The sequence below is a fragment of the Protomyctophum parallelum genome (genome assembly GCF_964188405.1).
Source record: "Protomyctophum parallelum genome assembly, chromosome: 11".
Classification (NCBI taxonomy): domain Eukaryota; kingdom Metazoa; phylum Chordata; class Actinopteri; order Myctophiformes; family Myctophidae; genus Protomyctophum; species Protomyctophum parallelum.
Window position 1 is genome coordinate 2069510 of NC_139707.1, and position 26328 is coordinate 2095837.

The window sequence follows — 26328 nt, forward strand, 5'->3', positions numbered from 1 at the left end:
TCCGAATCCTTTTCAACGATTTCTCCTTAGGACCTTCGAGCTCCCCACACACACACACACATACGTCAAAAACATTTTGTTACACTTTGCCTTCATGCAAGCGCCAGAGCGTGAAACAAGTGGTTTCAAGCTTGATAAATGCAATATCCAGACAGAGAGAGATACCCTATTCATTATGTATAAGCCAGGTTTGGCACAGGAGATCTCCGGTGCATCTCCAGCAGTTTCGAGCGAGGAGGCAGAGAGAGAGAGAGAGGCATCGCATCGCTAGCCCAGAATGTAATCCGGCCATCTGGGAGGTAACGGTCTTCCTGGCTGGGTACAGATTGCACATCCCAGAGCCATTTTAGGCCACCATGAATAATTAATGGCGATACACAGCGAGGCACGGACAAGTGGGATAAATATTTCATCCCCCCCCCCTCCACCCCTCACACCTCACAAAAAAGCCCAAAAATGTGGGCTGTGTCATCAAAGGGTGGAGGTTCTTTTAACCCATTCTGACCTGAGATCAGATTCATACGAGGTTTCCACTGGACACACACTGGTCTGACGAACCCATTCTGACCTGAGATCAGATTCATAACGAGGTTTCCGCTGGACACACACTGGTCTGATCAACCCATTCTGACCTGAGATCAGATTCTAAAAATGTCAGTCGCTCTTCGATTTTTCAAAAATAGCAGACCTACAAGCTCGTATCGCGCCACTCGGTGGCGCGATATGAGCTTGTAGATCTGCTATTTTTCAATAGCTAAAGCATAACATGATGCTGACACCAAAATGGGTGCCCGTTCAGAATGGGTTAAATAGCATGAAATGATGAATCGATCACAGCACTGTGACGAATGAAGGGGACTTGAAATGGGTGTCGTGTTGTGGCAGAGCTGGCTGACTGTACACTGTACACTGTACAGTGTACACTGTACACTGTACACTGTACAGGCATTGGTGAGTTTATGGCGTCGTTAAAAAGGAAAGGCACCGGTTCACTTTGTTGTAGCCATAGTCTATATCTCTGCAAATATGTGTGTTGTGTTGTGAATTCTGAAAGTTACAAATGGATTTATAAAATTAACCAAAAGTTCGAATGCAATGAAATTAATCAGACCAGTGTGTGTCCAGTGGAAACCTCGTATGAATCTGATCTCAGGTCAGAATGGGTTTTAATCAGACCAGTGTGTGTCCAGTGGAAACCTCGTATGAATCTGATCTCAGGTCAGAATGGGTTAAGATTTCACCACGTTGTGACCCTCAAGAAACAATTTCTACTGAAATGGGTCACCGTGGGCAGCTGTGTAAGGGCAGCTGTGTAAGGGCAGCTGTGTAAGGGCCGTGTGCATTTCAAAGGCGCTCTGCCTGGCACGGAGCAGACGTCAATAAATGTGCGGCTCACGCCATGGAAGATCAATACATCCCTCAAAGGTCATCCTCAAAGGTCATGTTGGTGATGTGACTCAGCCTGCCTCATGTCTGCTTGAAACTTAGGGCACAGTCGGGGGTGCTGTCGCCTCAGGTCCTGGGTTCGATTCCCGCTGACGAAGCTGGGGGCGTGTTCTCTCCTCCGCGTCATCAGTGCCCTGCATACCCGAGGCGGGGTTGGCGAAAGGGCCTTTCTGTGTGGAGATTGCATGTTCTCCCCGTGTCCCCTAGGGTAGGTACCCTCACAAAAAACATGCAGTAATCCTGGTCTCTAAACTACCTCCCCCTGGCCAGCTGGGGCGTCTGATGGAGGGGAAAGGAACCTCATTCAGAAGGCACCTGGATATAATGATCTAATCATGCATATAGGTGACATGACTGCAGCAGAGAATGTGGGCAATTTAGAAATATATATATTTAATTTTTTACGTGAAAGATAATGTATGTGTTATCCTTTCATCTGTACTGGTGCGTTTTATGTTAATATCGATCTTTTAGACCTGCTAGCGTGAGTTCAGGGAGGATGGCTATGACAGCCGACAAATATAGAGTCCCTGCGTCTTTCATGTTTCATGTTTCAAGAAGCACGTAGCTGGGATGAAACAGCCGTGTTCTGTGTTCTTGTCCTTTTGTCATTAGCACTTTTAGTCCTTCCACTCCACTTGTGGACGCATCAACTGCAGATAAACATTAACGCCATGATTGTTTTTCAGGCCTGTTTTAAAAGATGCAAGAGATCTGCATTTTTTTGAGCGAGGGGGGCATTCCACGCTTGGGTGGCGGCGGTGCTGTAGAAGGAGAATTTATCCACATTTGTTTTGAAAGTTGGTGGCACCAGATCGTTGTTTTCGCTCCATCTAGTATTGTTGCTGTGGGCATCGCTCACTTTTTTGAGGTAGTGAGTCAGGTATGCCAGGGTAGCCTACTGAGGGCATTGAGGGCAAGGTTGTATTTACAATTCTGAATGTCAATCCCATTTACAATTGCTTAATTCTGTCTTCAACCCGGAGCCGTGGTTTAGACTAGCAAAATGGGTTGGAAAGAGGTGAGTCATGGGCCCCAGGCTGAGAAGTATAGTCCAATGAGTTTGTTTTGGAAGGTCTTAAGTCTTTAGTCTTAAGTGACATTGTGATGCTGGAGAACCAAGAGGTGGAAGCGTAGTCAAAGGAGGGCTGAATTAGAGCTATTAGAGTCTTGAGAGCACTTTTGTTGATAAAGGAATAAATTCTGCTCATGAATATTGTTCTTTGATGTACTTTTTTGATCACCTTTGTTGCCATGCTTTCACCTGTCAGTTTGTACAGCCCAAATATGTAATGCTGGAGGTTACTATATGTCATCAACTTTTTCCTTGAAATCATTTATGTACGTTGACCTTACTGAGAGAATGTTTGGATCTGAATAGAATAGATTCTGTTTTACCAAGATGTACTGTAGGGCCATTTTGTTCTCGCTGATCGCTTTCAGTTTGCCCAGTAGAATTGAATGATTTACCGTGTCAAACACCTTTTGGAGGTCCAGCATGACCTGCAGAATTTGCCAGAGTCTATCTCACGTTTGATGTAGTCGTTCAAATACAGTAGGCATGTGTCAGTGGGGATGTTCTGAACTGAAATACAGTAGGCATGTGTCAGTGGGGATGTTCTGAAGTACAAATACAGTAGGCATGTGTCAGTGGGGATGTTCTGAAGTACAAATACAGTAGGCATGTGTCAGTGGGGATGTTCTGAAGTACAAATACAGTAGGCATGTGTCAGTGGGGATGTTCTGAAGTACAAATACAGTAGGCATGTGTCAGTGGGGATGTTCTGAAGTACAAATACAGTAGGCATGTGTCAGTGGGGATGTTCTGAAGTACAAATACAGTAGGCATGTGTCAGTGGGGATGTTCTGAACTGAAATACAGTAGGCATGTGTCAGTGGGGATGTTCTGAAGTACAAATACAGTAGGCATGTGTCAGTGGGGATGTTCTGAAGTACAAATACAGTAGGCATGTGTCAGTGGGGATGTTCTGAAGTACAAATACAGTAGGCATGTGTCAGTGGGGATGTTCTGAAGTACAAATACAGTAGGCATGTGTCAGTGGGGATGTTCTGAAGTACAAATACAGTAGGCATGTGTCAGTGGGGATGTTCTGAAGTACAAATACAGTAGGCATGTGTCAGTGGGGATGTTCTGAAGTACAAATACAGTAGGCATGTGTCAGTGGGGATGTTCTGAAGTACAAATACAGTAGGCATGTGTCAGTGGGGATGTTCTGAAGTACAAATACAGTAGGCATGTGTCGGTGGGGATGTTCTGAAGTACAAATACAGTAGGCATGTGTCAGTGGGGATGTTCTGAAGCCAGATTGGAATTCAAACAGCAGCTTACTCTGCTCTTCTCTGTTAAATACAGTAGGCATGTGTCGGTGGGGATGTTCTGAAGCCAGGTTGGAATTTAAACAGCAGCTTACTCTGCTCTTCTCTGTTAAATACAGTAGACATGTGTCAGTGGGGATGTTCTGAATTCAAACAGCAGCTTACTCTCGGCGAGGTCGAGGAAACGGGGCCATAGTTGCCAGGTATACAAAATACGATGGTTAATACTTCTTTCTCTGCTATTTCTGTTAGCCAGTTAGTAAAAGACTAGTATTATCTTCAAAAACGATTGTGTACAAAAAAGCGGATTTTAGCGGAATTTGCATACTTTGAAAGGAAAGCTGATTTTCTGATTAGCATTGGCTAGCATTGCTTAACCCAATTGTTAAAACATTAGACATAGTGACTTGTTTACGCAATTACAACGACTTAATGACACTAAAACGACTTTCTGATGGAATAAAAAACATTCTTTAACATTCCAACTGTGTTAATGTGGCTAAAAACGAAAACCACCAAAATAAATAAATAATTGTATTTTCGTCTATTGTGAGATTTCATTAGTGGCGACTTGTGGTTGAAAATACTGGCACTGGTCACATTTGTTTCCTTTTTGTGAATAACTTGAGCCAATTTGAAGTCTTGTGGGACGTGACACTGACTGATGGATATACATTTGTGATGTGGGTCTTGTCAAAGAGACTCTTTTGGACCTTTATGTGATTGTTATAGACTGGAGCTGAATGAAGCTTGAGGGACGACAAGCAAAAATAAAAGTTATGGAAGGAACAATAAGGAACAATAGACGTAGTTGCTTAGCGACGGGTAAACCTTATGTCTGCAACGTTCCACTAAAGTAGTCTCGACAGGTTGAGAAAGAAAGCAGACACATTATCAAAGTATACTAAACTGAGCAATGTGCAGGTATCAACACATCCAAAGACTGCTGACAATTTATTATACCCCATTCTACTTGGGTTCACATGGCAGTTTAACCCATTCTGAACGGGCACCCATTTTGGTGTTGGCATCATGTTATGCTTTAGCTATTGAAAAACAGCAGATCTACAAGCTCATATCGCGCCACCGAGTGGCGCGATACGAGCTTGTAGGTCTGCTATTTTTGAAAAATCGAAGACACTTTTAGAATCTGATCTCAGGTCAGAATGGGTTAATAATGAAACTGTCAGGATGTAATAGACATTTTTAGAATCTGATCTCAGGTCAGAATGGGTTAACCCATTTAGACCCCATGAGGCCGATTATAAAAACACTTCCTAAAACCTAACCTAAGGTTTTCTGAAACCCTTCAAATTCTTATATAAAAAAAAAAAGCCTATATGAGACACAGAAGTGTATATGTGATAATGTGACACAGAGGGCGCAGCTGGCATTTAACCCATTCTGACCTGAGATCAGATTCATACGAGGTTTCCACTGGACACACGCTGGGTCTGATGAACCCATTCTGACCTGAGATCAGATTCTAAAAAAATGTCAGTCGTTCTTCGATTTTTTTCAAAAATAGCAGACCTACAAGCTCGTATCGCGCCACTCGGTGGCGCGATACGAGCTTGTAGGTCTGCTATTTTTTGAATAGCTAAAGCATAACGTGATGCCGACACCAAAATGGGTGCCCGGTCAGAATGGGTTAAGGTAAAATAACGTATACAGTATACCTACAGTATATGTTGTTCCAGTCACATCCTGTCACCAAACACGACCGAGCCGTCACAGACAATTCTCTGCTCCTGTGTCTCTTTTTGCTTCACTAATTACATACAGAGATGGAAGTACATTTTGACTCACCGATATACTCCTATTCTGGGGATAAGATAACCATTTATTGATCCCCAGATGGATATGCACATGTCATAGGAGTGACAGCAACAACTTTTGAGTGTCCTGCCAGGACTAGGTTATCAACAAGTTCAACTTTGATCTTGTTGTTAGGGGGGAGATTGCTTTTCCTGTCATGACCCTGACCTACAACATGCTCTGTCTGCCAACAAGTCATACCGCAAATGTGCTCCTGTATTGAACTAATAAAGGCATTCTACCACAAAGTGATCATCATAGCCTTAGTTGTTAGTTATTGTGCTGTCGTTGTCATTGTATTGTCCTGCTCGTTGTTCTCTGTATCGGTGTCGGCCATTGAATTCCCCTCGGAAACATATTTTTAAAGGGGAGCATTGTTTTAAAACTAAAAGTTACTTTCATTCAGTTTGTATTTACTTCAACACCTGCTCCCCCTTGCAGATTATTATCTTGTATGTTTATTGCTATTATGTTATGAAGTATGTAAATTCTAGGCAAAATGCGTTTGGGGAGCCAATAAGGGATGGGCTTCTTACCCTATGTTATGTTTTGAGAATCACGGTATTAACATCAAACTAGACTTTTATCCACTATGTAGAAAATCTTCTGTGAAATTCCCATAATCATAAATAGAGCCAGCATGCGATCTGTCACATTAGCAAATCACAAGTTTTTACTAAGCCGCACGCAAGGATAATACGTGACCGTATCAAATATTGACTCAGGTATTTTAATTTCCCAAGTATTGGAACCCCTCATGTTTATCCCATTCTGTACGGGAACCCATTTTGGTGTCAGCATCATGTCGTGCTTTAGCTATTTAAAAATAGCAGATCTACAAGCTCATATCGCGCCACCGAGTGGCGCGATACGAGCTTGTAGGTATGCTATTTTTGAAAAATCGAAGAACGACTGACATAGAAACATAGCTTCATCAGAAAACTGTCAGGATGTAGAAGGAAGACGTTTATAGAATCTGATCTCAGGTCAGAAATGGGTTATTCATGTTCTCAGCAGAGCCCGCGCTGCGCGCTCTGCACCCGGCCAGGCAAATCCAAGACGGACGCGGCGATCGTCGGAGCAGGAGGAGGAATTTATTCACAGACCTCATTAATAGTCCAAAGCATCGGCTCTGTCTAATTATGAAGCTCATCCATCAAGCATAACAAGGGCTGTCGTCGATATTTAGCCGCGCGGAAAAGCCACAGCTCCCTGCTTTGTATGCTAAGCCGAGCGCCACAATGAATTCGCAGGTTCCCAATCTTGACACTAATGGCTTTCCATAATCTAACCCATTCTGACCTGAGATCAGATTCATACGAGGTTTCCGCCGGACACACACTGGTCTGATGAACCCATTCTGACCTGAGATCAGATTCTAAAAATGTCAGTCGTTCTTCGATTTTTCAAAAAATAGCAGACCTACAAGCTCGTATCGCGCCACTCGGTGGCGCGATATGAGCTTGTAGATCTGCTATTTTTAAATAGCTAAAGCATAACATGATGCTGACACCAAAATGGGTGCCCGGTCAGAATGGACTAATGAATGATGTATTAAACCGAGGCGAGGAACCTCGCAGAGCCCCCGGAATGAGCTTGGAGACGCAAACAAAAGTCACCACCAGCGGCGATTTATACGCACTTGAGAAACTCTTTGACGGATCGGGACGAGGGGGAGAGGGCGGGGCAAGGAATCGTGCAACCTTTGGATGAGTTAAAGTGGATCGGGGCCTTGGGGTTAACCTGACGCTGCCAGAACAAATTTGTGTATAGCAAGCTTTTTGGATCTGGCAGCGTCAGGTTACCTTGGGGTGGCCTTGCTTATTTGCAATGAGATGCCATTGGAATGCATGAGCCATGTGCATGTGTCTGCTGCTAATTAACACCTTTCAATTAAAGGAGTTCGCGGTCAGCCGTGCATTGTGGGTAACAAGAGAGGAGACTATACACAAACACAGGTGATGTTGTTAACTTGTTAGATGTTGAAATGTAGGCTCTGGCTCCAGCAATAATTACACATGTAGGCCTACAGTAGCTCTTCTACTGTACATGCAACGGTCATTAGTCAAACACCAAAGACAATTTACAATTTACAATTTAGGCATTTAGCAGACTTAATCCAGAGCGATTTACAATAATCAAGAACAAAAGCATGGGAATACATCACAAAAGCATTTATCATAAAACATGCGTAAGCTAAGAAAGTAACAGTGGAATATCTATATTATGAGACTATACATATAAACTATATATATATACTACTATGCCATACATACGTACTATGGCGTGCTATCATGACTACATACAATACAATTATAGTGCCGTCTACATAACATGCTATAAGTCTGTATCAGATGCTATCTAAGCCAACAGAAATGCTATCTAAGGGGTTAGGGTAAGTGCTATGGGCCATGATGGAGTCTGAAGAGGTGGGTTTTCAGACTACGGCGGAAGATTGGACACACGTTATTGTGTATTTGTAAAACTTACTACATGAATCTATAGTGAGAATAATGATAACTCTTCCGAGCCACAATTTGTGGTTTTAATGCATATCATAATTATGAGACCGTATAAAAAAAAAAGAAAACTAAAATTGTTGCTGTTATCTCAGGTTCATGGTATAATATGGCAACGTGCGCCCAACACAGGCCTACACGTGCATTTTAACCCATTCTGAACGGGCACCCATTTTGGTGTTAGCATCATGTTATGCTTTAGCTATTGAAAAATAGCAGATCTACAAGCTCATATCGCGCCACCGAGTGGCGCGATACGAGCTTGTAGGTCTGCTATTTTTGAATAATCGAAGAGCGACTGACATTTCTAGAATCCGATCTCAGGTCAGAATGGGTTAATCAGACCAGTGTGTGTCCAGCGGGAACCTCGTATGAATCTGATCTCAGGTCAGAATGGGTTAATTCCTGCTTACAGGGCCCCAATTCCCCCCACTAATGACGCCATTATTTTTGCCTGTATCTAGTTTGGTATAGTGTGAGGTTTAATGGCTTCATTAAGCAACAAATCGCCGCGCAGGGGCCTCTGCGAAGCGCCGAGGCTCTCCAGTCCTGGCTATATTTCATCGTTTGCCATCTATGCTTATGAAAATATTAAATTACAGGAAACAGATTAGCCAGGCCTAACAACGTGGAGCAGTTTTATTGCAGCCGTGGTGTGATTCAGCGCCACTATTTATGAGAGTGACTGTGTGTGTCGTCTGCACAAGTGATTTAGCATCCTGTGGGCAGCATGCCACTATAGATAGATGTCTGGGAGGGTTTTGTTATCAGAGAGAGAGAGAGAGAGAGAGAGAGAGAGAGAGACAGAGACGAGAGAGAGAGAGAGAGAGAGAGAGAGAGAGAGAGAGACAGACAGAGTGCCAAAAAGAAAGTCATCTCCTCTGGATATAGCCTGAGGTGTAAAAACCAACCCCTGTATGTTTACAGTGTTTGTAGTTTCCACCCCCCCCCCACACACACACACACACACACACACACACACACACACACACACACACACACACACACACACACACACACACACATCTCCTTCTGCTTTACAAGCAAACGTCACGTACACACTGAAGTGAGCCTGGGCTTGCAGCGTCTCTGCCATCTGCACAGATGGCGCGCGGCTCCAGGTTGATGGCTCTCCAATAAAGTGCCCTTTAGTTGGGAACACTGTTTCTTGGTCTGTTAAATGAAGCTGATTGGCTCATTAATATGCAGTGCAACCATGAAGGAAGCGGGCCAATGGTGGCACTGATGCTTCCACATCTTGGTAAACATGAGCTGAGTTTGGCCTGAGTGCTGCCTGGCTCTCTCTCTGGAAATTAGACTTGCACACAGACAGACAAATGGGATCTTTTGAGGGTTTCAATGAGTTTCTACTTTGACTATAAGAAAAGTGGACAAAAAAACATAACACATACAATTCCAATCATTCTTTGTTTGACCCAGGACTGACTGACAAACAGCACTATTTTCACTATTGATAGATTTTTTTTTTTTTTTACAATACAGCATTCATATTAAAAACAGAAATGCTATACTTTTCTATATTTCTTTTTGAGGGGCGCTAGCCACTCCTATGCCTGTAGGAAAGGGGCTTGTGTGCGACGCGGCGAGGCGGGCGAAACATGGAGGATTCTGGGTGGTATAAATAAATGTAGATTGGCGTGGAGGGCGGGGTCAATGTGTGTGTCTCCGCCTCCTGAACATCTGTTGTTCCAACTCCATATATGGACACTTGTGTTGCTATATGGACACGCAGACACACTCTGTCAAATGTTGGAGCGGCTTTGCACCGCTCAAAAACTAGCGGGCTTTAACTAAATTCAACCGATTATCACCGGTAGGTTACTTACCACTCGGATGCATCGAGCCAGCAGGTTATCATGGAGCTTACTGGCTGCGATTAGGAAACGTGGAGACGTTGGTTGCATTGTCCAACTAAACCTAACCTGTACAATTTACAATTTAGGCATTTAGCAGACGCTCTTAATCCAGAGCGACTTACATTTAAGCAAGAACCTATACCTAAACCTATAACCTCAGGCCACGTAAGCCCCCTAACCTCATATCAGTCTTAACCGGCCACGTAAGTCAGTTTCACCATGTTTTCGCTTCGTCATTTCACTTCCGTGTTTCTTAATGGCAGGATTCGCAGCCAGCTATAGGCCCCAGATAACCTGCTGGCTCGACTGCATTCGAATGATAAGTGACCTTCGGTCCATAACATTCAAAGCGGGTGCAAAAACAGAGTACTTTTTCACACCACTGTGTGTAGCAGTTGTGGCCTATAACCCATTCTGACCGGGCACCCATTTTAGTGTTAGCATCATGTTATGCTTTAGCTATTTAAAAATAGCAGATCTACAAGCTCGTATCGCGCCACCGAGTGGCGCGATACGAGCTTGTAGGTCTGCTATTTTTTTTTAAATCGAAGAACGACTGACATTTCTAGAATCTGATCTCAGGTCAGAATGGGTCAATCAGACCAATGTGTGTCCAGTGGAAACCTCGTATGAATCTGATCTCAGGTCAGAATGGGATAATCGTCTTGTGGCACACATACAGTACATCGGAACAGGGTATGATGCTGTATCATTTATGTATCATTCATGGCAGAAGTACAGGGGCTACTTGACCCCTCTGCGAGCCAGTGAGACGCTCCTAGCTGCTCTATTACTACTTGGCTACTCCAAATGCGAGGAGAGGAGACAGCCCTGAGCTCTCAGCGCCGGTGTGCGATTATTCTGCTCGGCGTTCCGGAATGGTTATGATATGATTCTGTGAATGTTGATATGTGCCAGCCATGTGATTTGTCCTGCTATATCTGTTAGATGTGAGCAGTCATGCACAGAAAATGTATGGTTTAGCATGGGCCCGGTCTCTCTCACACACAGTGTGTGTGTGTGTGTGTGTGTGTGTGTGTGTGTGTGTGCGTGTGTGTGTGTGCCGCTGAAATGTTTAATTCATGTCTGTGTGTGTGGCTGCGAGCGCCAGCTCGATTCATTTCCTTTTTCGAGGCGTTTTCTTTTGAGGGGTGGGGTTGGGCAATCGGAGTCGTTGTGATAGAGTCGGGGGGGGGGGGGGGGGGGCAATAAAAATGAAAATGAAATGATAGACAGAGCGAGGTCTCTCTCCAGGAGCGAGCGAGGTAAATAACTCTGATGCCGAAGGGGTGAGACAAATGACAAACATTCTCTCAGGAGTCGAGTATTCTCACGCTTTTGATCCCCTCACTCTATATTAAAAGGGCACGGTAATAAAAATAGGAATGAGAGAAATATTCATACTGTATATGGTGAGTGCCTGGAGAAGCAAGCGGGCTCTACTCTAATATCAGGAGCGCAAAGGATGATTTATACTCAGTGGTGGAAAGTAACTAAGTACATTTACTTAAGTTCTGTAAAATGTTGAGGTATTTGTAGCCTATACTTTACTCGAGCATGTCACATTTTCAGTAGTACTTTTACTTACGCCACTACATTTCAGAGAGAAAATATTGTACTTTTACACCAACACATTTTATTCTAATACTTCAGACAGTACAGGTATGTCGCAAAAGTGAGTACACCTCTTGCATTTCTGCAAATATGTAATTATATCTCTTCGTGTGACAACACTGAAGAAATGAAAGGCTTCCTTCTCTAGGACGACAGTGTGGGCGTATGGTCTGAGCATTGACAGGCTGACCCCCCCACCCCTTTAACCCATTCTGAACGGGCACCCATTTTGGTGTTAGCATCATGTTATGCTTTATCTATTGAAAAATAGCAGATCTACAAGCTCATATCGCGCCACCGAGTGGCGCGATACGAGCTTGTAGGTCTGCTATTTTTGAAAAATCGAAGAACGACTGACATTTTTAGAATCTGATCTCAGGTCAGAATGGGTTCATCAGACCAGTGTGTGTCCAGTGGAAACCTCGTATGAATCTGATCTCAGGTCAGAATGGGTTCATCAGACCAGTGTGTGTCCAGTGGAAACCTCGTATGAATCTGATCTCAGGTCAGAATGGGTTAATCGGACCAGTGTGTGTCCAGCGGAAACCTCGTTATGAATCTGATCTCAGGTCAGAATGGGTTAACCTCTGCAGCAATACTGGCAGCACTCCTACGTCTATTTCCTGAAGACAACCTCTGGATATGAAGCTGATCATGACCCCCTCCCTTCAGACGCTGGACCACAGGGCAGTATTCCAACATGATAATGACCCCAAACACACCTCCAACATGACCACTGCCTTGCTAAAGGAGCTGAGAGTAAATTATGTGTGTAATATGTGGTTTTAGATATTTTAGATTGTAGCAGTGAGCACAGTGTCTCTGATGTCATGGACACTGGGATCACTTACTTCCTGGACTACATGTTGTCTCAGTAAGACAGACCTCCCCTATCCACAAGGAGGAGCAGTGCACCAACGTATTTTGGGAATTGTAGTCCAGGAAGGAAGTGAGACCAGTGTCCATGACATCAGAGACAACAGGCTCACTGCTACAATCTAAAATATCTAAAACCACATATTACACACATAAAGACCCCCAGGAAAGTGTTCTAAACCACATATTACACACATAAAGACCCCCAGGAAAGTGTTCTAAACCACATATTACACACATAAAGACCCCCAGGAAAGTGTTCTAAAGCTTCTAAACGTCATTAACATATATTTGTGTCCCTTTAAGTGTCCCTTTAAGGGTGTATCACTTTTGTTGCCAGCAGTTTGGAATTAATGGCTGTGTTTTTAGTTATTTTGAGGGGGAAATAAAATCCACACTGATATCCAAGCTGTACACGGACTACTTTACATTGTATCAAAGTGTCGTTTCTTCATGAAGAGACATCATTTTTGTTGTAGAAATGCGAGGGGTGTACTCACTGTTGTGAGATATACTGTACATATACGTACATTTCGTGAATTTGAATACAGCCTATATGCAAGCTGTCCAATACTAACAGAAATATTTTTATTCATTTGAAAGCTTGAAATGGGACATTCTGCTTAACCCATTCTGAACGGGAAACCATTTTGGTGTCAGCATCATGTTATGCTTTAGCTATTGAAAAATAGCAGATCTACAAGCTCAGATAAGAGCTTGTAGGTCAGAAAACTGTCAGGATGTAGAAGACGTTTATAGAATCTGATCTCAGGTCAGAATGGGTTAATGAGTAGGCCTACTTTATACTTTTGGTACTTTAAGTACATTTTTATATAATAATAATAATTTGTACTTTTGTATGCACATTTTGAATTCCGGAATGATACTTTGTAACAGAGTATTCCTATATATTGCAGCATTGATACATTTACTTTTACTGCTCTTGTCTAATAAAACAGGAGCGCAAATTGTGATTTCTACTTGTGTGTGTGTGGCGCTGACATGTACACTGAATATACAGCGGCAATGCGCCTGCACTTATATTTGCAGATCTGCTATTCTCTGTGAACGACACACTGCCACACATTATTATAAGGCATATAAGCCTCAAAAGTACAAATTATTATTATATAAAAATGTACTTAACCCATTCTGAACGGGAACCCATTTTGGTGTCAGCATCATGTTATGCTTTAGCTATTGAAAAATAGCAGATCTACAAGCTCATAGCGCGCCACCGAGTGGCGCGCTATGAGCTTGTAGGTCTGCTATTTTTGAAGAATTGAATAACGACTGACATTTTTAGAATCTGATCTCGGGTCAGAATGGGTTCATCAGACCAGTGTGTGTCCAGTGGAAACCTCGTATGAATCTGATCTCAGGTCAGAATGGGTTAAAGTACCAAAAGTATAAAGTACTCATTATGCAGAAGCTTTCAAATGAATACACATATTTCTGTTAGTATTGGACAGCTTGCGCATACAGTAGGCTGTATTCAAATGGCTGAAATGCCATAAGGCAAATTTCCGGCAGAGTCCTTATAGCAGTATGATGAGACCGGCTCTGTCTCTGTCAAACAGAACACCACTCACAACCTCAGACTGAAAAGTGAATGGATACATATTTTGACCTTATCTGACTTTTAGCATTTCATGAAAACAAAAGTAGGGATTTGAAGTGAACAGACAGACAGACAGACACTATAGATAGATAGATAGATAGATAGATAGATAGATAGATAGATAGATAGATAGATAGATAGATAGATGGTAAATGGTGCATTTATATAGCGCCTTTATCCAAGGCGCTTTACAGAGATTGTGCATTACATTCACCCATTCACACACACATTCATACACCGATGGCAGCGGAAACCATGCAAGGCACCAACTAGCACATCGGGAGCAATTAGGGGTTCAGTGTCTTGCTCAAGGACACTTCGACAGTAACTCTGGGGGAGCCCGGGTTCGAACTGGCAACCTTACGGTTACCATCCAGGCACTCTACCCCTGAGCCACCGCCGCTGATAGAGTCAAACTGTAGTGGATAATGATAACATACAATGATACAGCCTGCACATATCTTTTTAGTATAGCAGTTGCCCTCAGCTGGCCTCTAAAGTGATGCCTGTGAATACCCCATTTGACTCTTTGATGGTTTTTGTAAAAGCTGTAAAGATTTATGGATATTTCAGTATATATCTCCTCTCTACAATGCTGTTATACAGCATGAGTTCATAGCTTATTCCAAAGGTTCCATCTATCTATTAATCAAACCATTTTTATTCAAATGTTACGTCCAATAATATGATATAATGTGCAGTATATCAGACCACTGAATACTATGATGAAAACTGTAAGTAAATTCTACACTTTCCTTTAGGGTAAGGATATACGCGAGTGGTTTTCAACACTTTTCGTATCAAGGTTCATTATTTATTCAACATTTGAGCCACGGACCACCATTTGATGAGACACAAAACTAAAGAATATTTTGTTATTGTTGGATAACTGTGTCCACAATTCCATGCTGTATTGTTGTTGGTATACCATAGGAGAGATGACAGGCAAACATTCATCAAAATACAAAGTATTCTATATTCTCTAATCGTGTAGAGATCTTGTAAATTAAGTAATGCAGATCTACAAGCTCATAGTGCGCCACCGAGTGGCGCGCTACAAGCTTGTAGGTCTGCTATTTTTTTTTTTATCGAAGAACGACTGACATTTTTTAGAATCTGATCTCAGGTCAGAATGGGTTATAATCAGACCAGTGTGTGTCCAGTGGAAACCTCGTATGAATCTGATCTCAGGTCAGAATGGGTTAAAGATCTATAAGGGTCCATTTGGTTACCAACTCTCCATCATTTAGCTGCAGGGACCACCTGGAACGCCCTCAAGGACCACTGGTGGTTTTCAACCGCTGCACTATGCAACTGTGTGGCACTGCATGGGCAACACGGACGGAAAATGCTCCAGGAAGCCACAGCAGGTCAACAACCAATTAAAATGCATAATATGTGACCGGGGACAGTGGTTTAATATACAAGGGGGGCCATGGTCATCTTTCAGTCATTTACATATTATGAAACTGCACACTGTAACCTTTCATATGATGTATTGCTCATTGAAATTGGGGGGGAAATGAAGAAGATATGACCATTTGAAACTTGTTGAACTGGAAACCCCAAAGTACAGAATTTGCCCATCTAAGATTTCAGCTATCTATGACTTTAGGGGGCGCTGTTTTCCCTTCATTCCTCCATTATTCAACCAGCAGTGTTGCCATGTCTGCTTATCTTCAAAAACGATTGTGTACAAAAAAAGCGGAATTTAGCGGAATTTGCATACTTTGAAAGGAAAGCTGATTTTCTGATTAGCATTGGTTAGCATTGCTTAACTCAATGGTTAAAACATTAGACATAGTGACTTGTTTAAGCAATTACAATGACTTAATGACACTAAAACAACTTTCTGATGGAATAAAAACATTCTTTAACATTCCAACTGTGTTAATGTGGCTAAAAAACGAAAACCACAAAAAAAAATGAAAGAATGTATTTTGTTCAATTGTGAAGTTATACTATTGCCGACTTGTGGTTGAAATCACTGGCACTGGTCACATATACAGTCTATAATGTCCTGTGTTTCCTGCTGGTATCCATAATTATACAGTCTATAATGTCCTGTGTTTCCTGCTGGTATCCATAATTATACAGTCTATAATGTCCTGTGTTTCCTGCTGGTATCCCCATCCAAGTGAATACATCAACAGTGAAGGAACTTGTTGAATATACTATAGGCTATCGTTGTGCACTAAACCCCCACAAAACTGCCATTAGTGTCATAATTGTCCAGCACCACCAGCGACCTGAAGCTGTTGCTCTAGTCTAGTTAACCCATTCTGACCTGAGATCAGATTCATACGAGGTTTCCACTGGGACACACACTGGTCTGATCAACCCATTCTGACCTGAGATCAGATTCATACGAGGTTTTCCACTGGGACACACACTGGTCTGATGAACCCATTCTGACCTGAGATCAGATTCTAAAAAATGTCAGTCGCTCTTCGATTTTTCAAAAATAGCAGACCTACAAGCTCGTATCGCGCCACTCGGTGGCGCGATATGAGCTTGTAGATCTGCTATTTTTAAATAGCTAAAGCATAACATGATGCTGACACCAAAATGGGTGCCCGGTCAGAATGGCTTAAAGCTAGCTAGAGGGTCCTGGCCAGTGCCTGAGGTAAAACAAGGGCTGACGACAACAGGTTGACAATAAAAATCATGTTATATAGACCGGTTATATATTCATCCGGGAATAGGAAAACTATAACAAAATACATACATAAATGGATGCACCTGGGACGTATCCTCAGTGATGTATCCCAAGGTCATCAGGGTTTCGGGTCTCGCAACATCATACCCCTCACTCAGGTGACCCAGCCGGGAGTGATCAAGTCCCGACTTACGTCCCAGTAGCTACCCTCGATAAGTCCCATTAGGGAAAAACCAGGGCCACACAATCCGTTCCTCCTGAACTACTCTGCCGGGACTGGGAGGTACCATTCTGGCACATGGAAGGACTAGGCTCTGTGGGTTGACACCTGTCCGGGCCCCTCCTACGTCTCACCAGGTCCACTCCTGCTCTCACCAGGCCAGGCCCTGTGCGTTGCACCAGACTCCCAGCACCAGGCACTTTATTCAGGAATGGTGGATTCTCGAGCCGCAACGGTTCCGCAGGCTCCACCTTGCCCTTGGTGGTGCCGCAGGCTCCGCTTGAGGCTTGCATGGCCCTCCTTAAAGGCCTCACCGTGGGTTTGTTGGGCTTCTTCCTCACGGAAGACACAGGCTGGGGCGCTAACCCATACTGCTCCCGGGTGCCGTCTAATTTCCGGCTGCCACCCGTCTCTCCGGTGGTCACCAAACTATTCCTGTTTGTCACTTAGTCTATTCTATAAAGAAAAAGTTACGATAAAAGCTACTTACTTTTCTTTAGCTGTGCCAGCTTAAGTGTGAATAATGTGCTTTCGAAACATTGATAATGATCTTTTGAGTAATTTGTCTGACCTTTTTTGAATCTTGCGCAAATTACACCATTCAAATTTTTTTAACTTACACTATATCTTATGAATAAACTAGCAAATCCACTTTAATACAACAACCTGAAAATAAAACTGAAAAAGAAAATAACTCATGCAAAACTTGAATAACCTTGCGTTCAAAACACCTACTCAACCCTACATTTCTTTCCAGAATATAACCTCAGTGTTTCTCCTCTATACATGCAGCTGTGGTGTGATGCTGTGTATAGACCGAGAACCACTGCCGGACAAAAATGGCTTGTAAAAGATGGAAGCGGAATTCATCTTAATTTCCCCTCTTAAACAAAATATAGTACAGAGCTAATAGTTTGAAATTATATCTTTATTATGATGAAGTATCCGAAGAAAAGGCTATTGTTTTAGCGCTGCGTGCAGTAGCAGGGAACAAGAAAAGAGACGGATATCAAACCAAAACAAAAGTGACTGCCAGAGCGAGCACCACGAGTACATATAATAATTATCACAGAAGAAACACTGCTCTTTTTTTATTGTCTCCACCAGGCTGAAGGCATGGGGAGAGAGTATGTATTATTGTCTCCACCAGGCCGAAGGCATGGGGAGAGAGTATGTTTTAATGTCTCCACCAGGCCGAAGGCATGGGGAGAGAGTATGTATTATTGTCTCCACCAGGCCGAAGGCATGGGGAGAGAGTATGTATTATTGTCTCCACCAGGCCGAAGGCATTGGGAGAGAGTATGTATTATTGTCTCCACCAGGCCGAAGGCATGGGGAGAGAGTATGTTTTAATGTCTCCACCAGGCCGAAGGCATGGGGAGAGAGTATGTATTATTGTCTCCACCAGGCCGAAGGCATGGGGAGAGAGTATGTATTATTGTCTCCACCAGGCCGAAGGCATGGGGAGAGAGTATGTATTATTGTCTCCACCAGGCCGAAGGCATGGGGAGAGAGTATGTTTTATTGTCTCCACCAGGCCGAAGGCATGGGGAGAGAGTATGTTTTAATGTCTCCACCAGGCCGAAGGCATGGGGAGAGAGTATGTATTATTGTCTCCACCAGGCCGAAGGCATTGGGAGAGAGTATGTATTATTGTCTCCACCAGGCCGAAGGCATGGGGAGAGAGTATGTATTATTGTCTCCACCAGGCCGAAGGCATGGGGAGAGAGTATGTTTTATTGTCTCCACCAGGCCGAAGGCATGGGGAGAGAGTATGTTTTATTGTCTCCACCAGGCCGAAGGCATGGGGAGAGAGTATGTTTTATTGTCTCCACCAGGCTGAAGGCATGGGGAGAGAGTATGTTTTATTGTCTCCACCAGGCCGAAGGCATGGGGAGAGAGTATGTTTTATTGTCTCCACCAGGCCGAAGGCATGGGGAGAGAGTATGTATTATTGTCTCCACCAGGCCGAAGGCATGGGGAGAGAGTATGTATTATTGTCTCCACCAGGCCGAAGGCATGGGGAGAAAGTATGTTTTATTGTCTCCACCAGGCCGAAGGCATGGGGAGAGAGTATGTTTTAATGTCTCCACCAGGCCGAAGGCATGGGGAGAGAGTATGTTTTATTGTCTCCACCAGGCCGAAGGCATGGGGAGAGAGTATGTTTTAATGTCTCCACCAGGCCGAAGGCATGGGGAGAGAGTATGTTTTAATGTCTCCACCAGGCCGAAGGCATGGGGAGAGAGTATGTTTTATTGTCTCCACCAGGCCGAAGGCATGGGGAGAGAGTATGTTTTATTGTCTCCACCAGGCCGAAGGCATTGGGAGAGAGTATGTTTTATTGTCTCCACCAGGCCGAAGGCCTGGGGAGAGAGTATGTTTTATTGTCTCCACCAGGCCGAAGGCATGGGGAGAGAGTATGTTTTATTGTCTCCACCAGGCCGAAGGCATGGGGAGAGAGTATGTTTTATTGTCTCCACCAGGCCGAAGGCATGGGGAGAGACCTACAGTATGTTTTATTGTCTCCTCCAGACCGAAGGCATGGGGAGAGAGTATGTTTTATTGTCTCCACCAGGCCGAAGGCATGGGGAGAGAGTATGTTTTATTGTCTCCACCAGGCCGAAGGCATGGGGAGAGAGTATGTTTTATTGTCTCCACCAGGCCGAAGGCATGGGGAGAGAGTATGTATTATTGTCTCCACCAGGCCGAAGGCATGGGGAGAGAGTATGTATTATTGTCTCCACCAGGCCGAAGGCATGGGGAGAGAGTATGTATTATTGTCTCCACCAGGCCGAAGGCATGGGGAGAGAGTATGTTTTATTGTCTCCACCAGGCCGAAGGCATGGGGAGAGAGTATGTTTTATTGTCTCCACCAGGCCGAAGGCATGGGGAGAGTGTATGTATTATTGTCTCCACCAGGCCGAAGGCATGGGGAGAGAGTATGTTTCATTGTCTCCACCAGGCCGAAGGCATGGGGAGAGAGTATGTTTTATTGTCTCCACCAGGCCGAAGGCATGGGGAGAGAGTATGTTTTATTGTCTCCACCAGGCCGAAGGCATGGGGAGAGAGTATGTATTATTGTCTCCACCAGGCAGAAGGCATGGGGAGAGAGTATGTTTTATTGTCTCCACCAGGCCGAAGGCATGGGGAGAGAGTATGTTTTATTGTCTCCACCAGGCCGAAGGCATTGGGAGAGAGTATGTTTTATTGTCTCCACCAGGCCGAAGGCATGGGGAGAGAGTATGTTTTATTGTCTCCACCAGGCCGAAGGCATGGGGAGAGAGTATGTTTTATTGTCTCCACCAGGCCGAAGGCATGGGGAGAGAGTATGTTTTATTGTCTCCACCAGGCCGAAGGCATGGGGAGAGAGTATGTTTTATTGTCTCCACCAGGCCGAAGGCATGGCGAGAGACCTACAGTATGTTTTATTGTCTCCTCCAGGCCGAAGGCGGAGACATGGCTGACTTTCGTAAAACACATTTTTTGATATTACTCCTCCAGATTTTGTCAAAATCGTTACACAGTATCTCTATAGTCATGTGCTCAAGACTGATCTGTCCAATATTTCATATTCCATCCTAATTGGCTAACATTGGCTTTCAAAGTTTGCAGGATGGGGCTGTTTTGAACAAATCATGAACACAGCGTGCAATTTATGTGAAATCTTTCATGCACTTTCCTACTAGGCTGAGGAATATAATAAATATATCCCCCCCTTTTCACATTGGCCTGTTATAGCGCCACCAAAACACATTTTTGGAACAAAATGCCTCAAATCATCCAATTGCCATCAAAGGTGTAAGAACAAATGCCACCCGTTTCACAATGGCCTATTATAGCGCCACCAGGAGGCCACAACCCGACCTGGCCTGGTGGAGACCTGTCCTATTATAGCGCCACCAGGAGGCCACAACCCGACCTGGCCTGGTGGAGACCTGTCCTATTATAGCGCCACCAGGAGGCCACAACCCGACCTGGCCTGGTGGAGACATGTCCTATTATAGCGCCACCAGGATGCCACAACCCGACCTGGCCTGGTGGAGACCTGTCCTATTATAGCGCCACCAGGAGGCCACAACCCGACCTGGCCTGGTGGAGACCTGTCCTATTATAGCGCCACCAGGAGGCCACAACCCGACCTGGCCTGGTGGAGACCTGTCCTATTATAGCGCCACCAGGAGGCCACAACCCGACCTGGCCTGGTGGAGACCTGTCCTATTATAGCGCCACCAGGAGGCCACAACCTGACCTGCCCTGGTGGAGACCTGTCCTATTATAGCGCCACCAGGAGGCCACAACCCGACCTGGCCTGGTGGAGACCTGTCCTATTATAGCGCCACCAGGAGGCCACAACCCGACCTGGCCTGGTGGAGACCTGTCCTATTATAGCGCCACCAGGAGGCCACAACCCGACCTGGCCTGGTGGAGACCTGTCCTATTATAGCGCCACCAGGAGGCCACAACCCGACCTGGCCTGGTGGAGACCTGTCCTATTATAGCGCCACCAGGAGGCCACAACCCGACCTGGCCTGGTGGAGACCTGTCCTATTATAGCGCCACCAGGAGGCCACAACCTGACCTGCCCTGGTGGAGACCTGTCCTATTATAGCGCCACCAGGAGGCCACAACCCGACCTGGCCTGGTGGAGACCTGTCCTATTATAGCGCCACCAGGAGGCCACAACCCGACCTGGCCTGGTGGAGACCTGTCCTATTATAGCGCCACCAGGAGGCCACAACCCGACCTGGCCTGGTGGAGACCTGTCCTATTATAGCGCCACCAGGAGGCCACAACCCGACCTGGCCTGGTGGAGACCTGTCCTGTTATAGCGCCACCAGGAGGCCACAGCCTGACCTGGCCTGGTGGAGACCTGTCCTATTATAGCGCCACCAGGAGGCCACAACCTGACCTGGCCTGGTGGAGACCTGTCCTATTATAGCGCCACCAGGAGGCCACAACCCGACCTGGCCTGGTGGAGACCTGTCCTATTATAGCGCCACCAGGAGGCCACAACCCGACCTGGCCTGGTGGAGACCTGTCCTATTATAGCGCCACCAGGAGGCCACAACCTGACCTGCCCTGGTGGAGACCTGTCCTATTATAGCAGCACCACCAGGAGGCCACAACCCGACCTGGCCTGGTGGAGACCTGTCCTATTATAGCGCCACCAGGAGGCCACAACCCGACCTGGCCTGGTGGAGACCTGTCCTATTATAGCGCCACCAGGAGGCCACAACCCGACCTGGCCTGGTGGAGACCTGTCCTATTATAGCGCCACCAGGAGGCCACAACCCGACCTGGCCTGGTGGAGACCTGTGCCCTGAGGGGCACTTTTTATAGTTATTATTATTTATTTATTTACCACACATAAATTATACTGTCAGGTGGAAAACGTGGATGTCCAAAACCGTTCGCTTTCAGGAAATAGAATAAACAACAATTGTGTTTCAGTGGGTCCAGTGTAGTTATTATTTAGTTATACGCTCTTGTTAATACTTTATTGGTTCAATATTTTTAAAACCCACACACAGACTTTACCACTTTTAACCTGCTGTCCCTTATGATACAAGGCTTTTTGCTCGATTCGAGTACATTTTCCTCTAGGTGATGTTTAGTCTAATTAAGTAATTGTGTAAACAAACAAACTTGCACATAGTGCTTCAACAAATCTAGGAAGCCAGCAAAACTGCAGCATAATTTGGAAGAAACCCATACTAGGTCTACTTAAAAGGAAAAAAAAACAGTGGAATACTTTCAACGTAGTCTCAAATCTCTCAACGAGTCAACGGTAAGCAGACATTGATGAGACAAACAGATACATATTTATGTAGTATAGGGTATATATACCCTAACCTTATACTGCTTTGTCTATCTCTCAGCTATGGGGTCCTTGAACTGAAGACCCCATGTCTAACAGATGAATATGGTCTTTATCAGACCAGTAATGAGATTAGATAAGGCATGAGAGACATCCAGACTCAGTTGTATAGTTTAATATGAATAATAGTGAATGCCTGAAGACACAATACTTCTGATATAGGACATAGATACAGCTATTATTCCTAATGTGTTTGTCTGTCTCTGGGTCCTGGGGAACTGTGTGTGTGTGTGTGTGTGTGTGTGCGTGTGTGTGTGTGTGTGTGTGTGTGTGTGTGTGTGTGTGCGCGTGCATCTCATTAAGCCATACAGCAGCAGCTACACTATGTATCAGAGAAAGTCGTAACACAATTGTGGAATAATATAACATGAATCACATCCCCATGTATAGTTTGATCTATCCAGTCAGTGTGTCGTGGGTTCGAGTCCCGAGCCCGAGGACCTTTGTCTCCCCCCCCCCCCCCCATCTCTCTCCCCCTTTCCTGTCAAACTACTGTAAATCTATCAATAAAGGGAAAAAGCCCCAAATATATTTAAAAAAAGAGCAAGGTTGCATCTTGCGGCCCAGGCCGTGGTGTAACGGTCTGGGCACCTGACTGGTAATCCAGTCGCAGTGTGCCGCGGGTTCGACTCCCGAGCCCGACACGGCCTTTACTGCATGTCATCCCCCCATCTCTCTCCCGTTTCCTGTCAGCCTACTGTCTGTCCCTTCAAAAATCAAAAGGCGTAAGCCGCAAAAAAATATCTTAAAAAAAAAAAAAAAGTTGCATCTTGCTTTCCCCACTTGTGGATGGCAAATAGGACAGAGACAGTCAGCATTTCTTCATCCTGAAAATGACCTTTCAGGGATCATGATGTTACAGAGACAGTCAGCATCTCTTCATCCTGAAAATGACCTTTCAGGGATCAGGATGTTACAGAGACAGTCAGCATCTCTTCATCCCATTGCATTTTACATTTTGCATTAGAATGCCTTGTTACGGGCAATAAATATCAGACACTGAACCCCAAACAAGCCAGGAATGTAACACAAGAAAACACTGAATAAATAAATGCCGAAAACAATAAATGATAATCTCAAGACCTAACTAGGCATCCTACCAAACAAAGATATGGGCTGGCAGACTAATACGTGGGGGAGCCTGGGGAGCTACTGTATGCACTGTCGGAGTCCCCAGACTACCCATAAACTAACCAAAACTAATGGCAAACAAATACTTAAGACCAGCCCAGTAACTGAAATAAAGAAACACAAGCGCAACAGAACATAATAATAATAATAATAAACTTTATTTGTATAGCACCTTTCATACATAAATGCAGCTCAAAGTGCTTCACAGGGCAGGACACAAAAATAAAATACAATAAAACACAAGTAGTTAAAATGATAGAATAAGGGAAACACGACTATTGAAGTTGGGTGTTGGGGAGACAATGAGCTCCTCTTTATAACCTGCTACTAATCACTCAATCAGGGAACAGCTGACACCGGGTGTGGCAGCCAGAGTCATCATGTGATTGACAGGAGTCTGTTTAGACCAGCAGAGGTCAGCAATATCACAGGCACTACAACAGGACGACAGAGTAACATTAATGAACAGAATAGACAGATGAGTATGAGTAGAGAGAGAGAGTATAGTGAAAATACTTTGAGCTAGGAACAGCTGTAAAGTTCTTTCCTAGTTCACTCCAAAGGACAAGGACACAACTCAGTTTCCCAACTCAATCCACTTTTATTTATCCAACTTTTTATGCTGTTGGTTTCATTGGTGATTGGTTGGCTTCTTGAATCAGGTTGTTAACCTTCAAACAGAGAAAAAATAAAAGGTTAACAACATTGCCAAACAATCAACGGATAATCTTCTTAAACCATTAGCTTTCTTCAACAATTGTTTTTAAGCAATACAGTATTTTAAACAAGCACATGTCTTAAACAATTAAATGTATTTTAAGCAATTCAATGTCTAATTTAAATTACTTTTAAACACCAATTTATCAATATATTGTTAAAGTTAAAGTAACCATTTTAAATTAAACACTTCAAATTAATCATTTAAATGGAATAGATAAGTTTCTAAATTAAACTTTATATATATATTTTAGACAAATAAGTAAACATTAAGTTAACATTTTAAAGTCAACATTTAAACCCCTTTAAATGGAATAGATAAATGTTTCAACTCAAGTGAAACATCTAAGCACTTGGAATAAAGATAGATAAATAGCTGATCCTTGATTTGTAGATCAGCTCTTTTCCAACTAGGCATTTAAACCTTTAGCATTGAGAACCATGAATTGTCCACATTTCAGTAGTCTTTTAAATTCTTAAAGTAATATTCAATAAACTTAACATTTCTAACTTTGTCTTCTTTTGTAATTTATACTTTAAACACAAATTAATTAATTTCCCCCAAACACTGTCAAGTCACAAGTGTGTTTGAACACAGCAGTGTGCCCAAAGTAACACATAGCAGGTAATGCTGCAATGTGTACCTTATCCAATTTGGTAGCACTGCAGTTAAACCATAAAGCAGCATGCAAGTATATAAACATTTTTACAGACCATGGGCGTCTTTGGGGCTGAACTCGACTCCTGAAAGAACTACAGCTGCTTCTTCTCTCCCTGGTTTCTGTTTGTGTGGCCTTTTAAAGTCTGCAGGTGCTCTTAATAATCAGCGGCCATTTTGTGTTTTGACTCTGGGAAGTGTAGTTCTTTTGGGATGCTAAACAAAAGCTCCACTACTGAGTTTTGACCACACAACAGCAATACAAGTGTTTAAAAGTTTGGAACAGATGGATGGTAATGTCATTTCTGGTTTAGCTACACAAACAGTTTGGGATGCAACTGAGTGAGGCAATATGAAGTAATGTTGGTCGCTGGAAGTGTGCTGTTGTTGGCCGTCAGACAGGCCAACACAATAACAACACAATGTCTGACGAGAGTTATTGACAGTCAATGGCTGAATGTCATGCTTATAGGTTATTATAAGAACACCCAAATAGCATGTTGCATCAGAGGTGTGATTCACTGGAAACCAAGTAAACAACATTTGGTGAAAAAAAATGAAAAGTTCCATAGACAATTTGTAAAAACAAAAATCACACTTGGTAAATAAAATGGTAAATGGTGCATTTATATAGCGCCTTTATCCAAGGCGCTTTACAGAGATTGTGCATTACATTCACCCATTCACACACACATTCATACACCGATGGCAGCGGAAACCATGCAAGGCACCAACTAGCACATCGGGAGCAATTAGGGGTTCAGTGTCTTGCTCAAGGACTCTTCGACAGTAACTCTGGGGGAGCCCGGGTTCGAACTGGCAACCTTACGGTTACCATCCAGGCACTCTACCCCTGAGCCACCGCTGCCCACACTTGTATCATACAGTACGTCTTCTTATCATCATCATAGTGATCATATACATCATCACAAATCAGCCAATCAAATCATCACATTC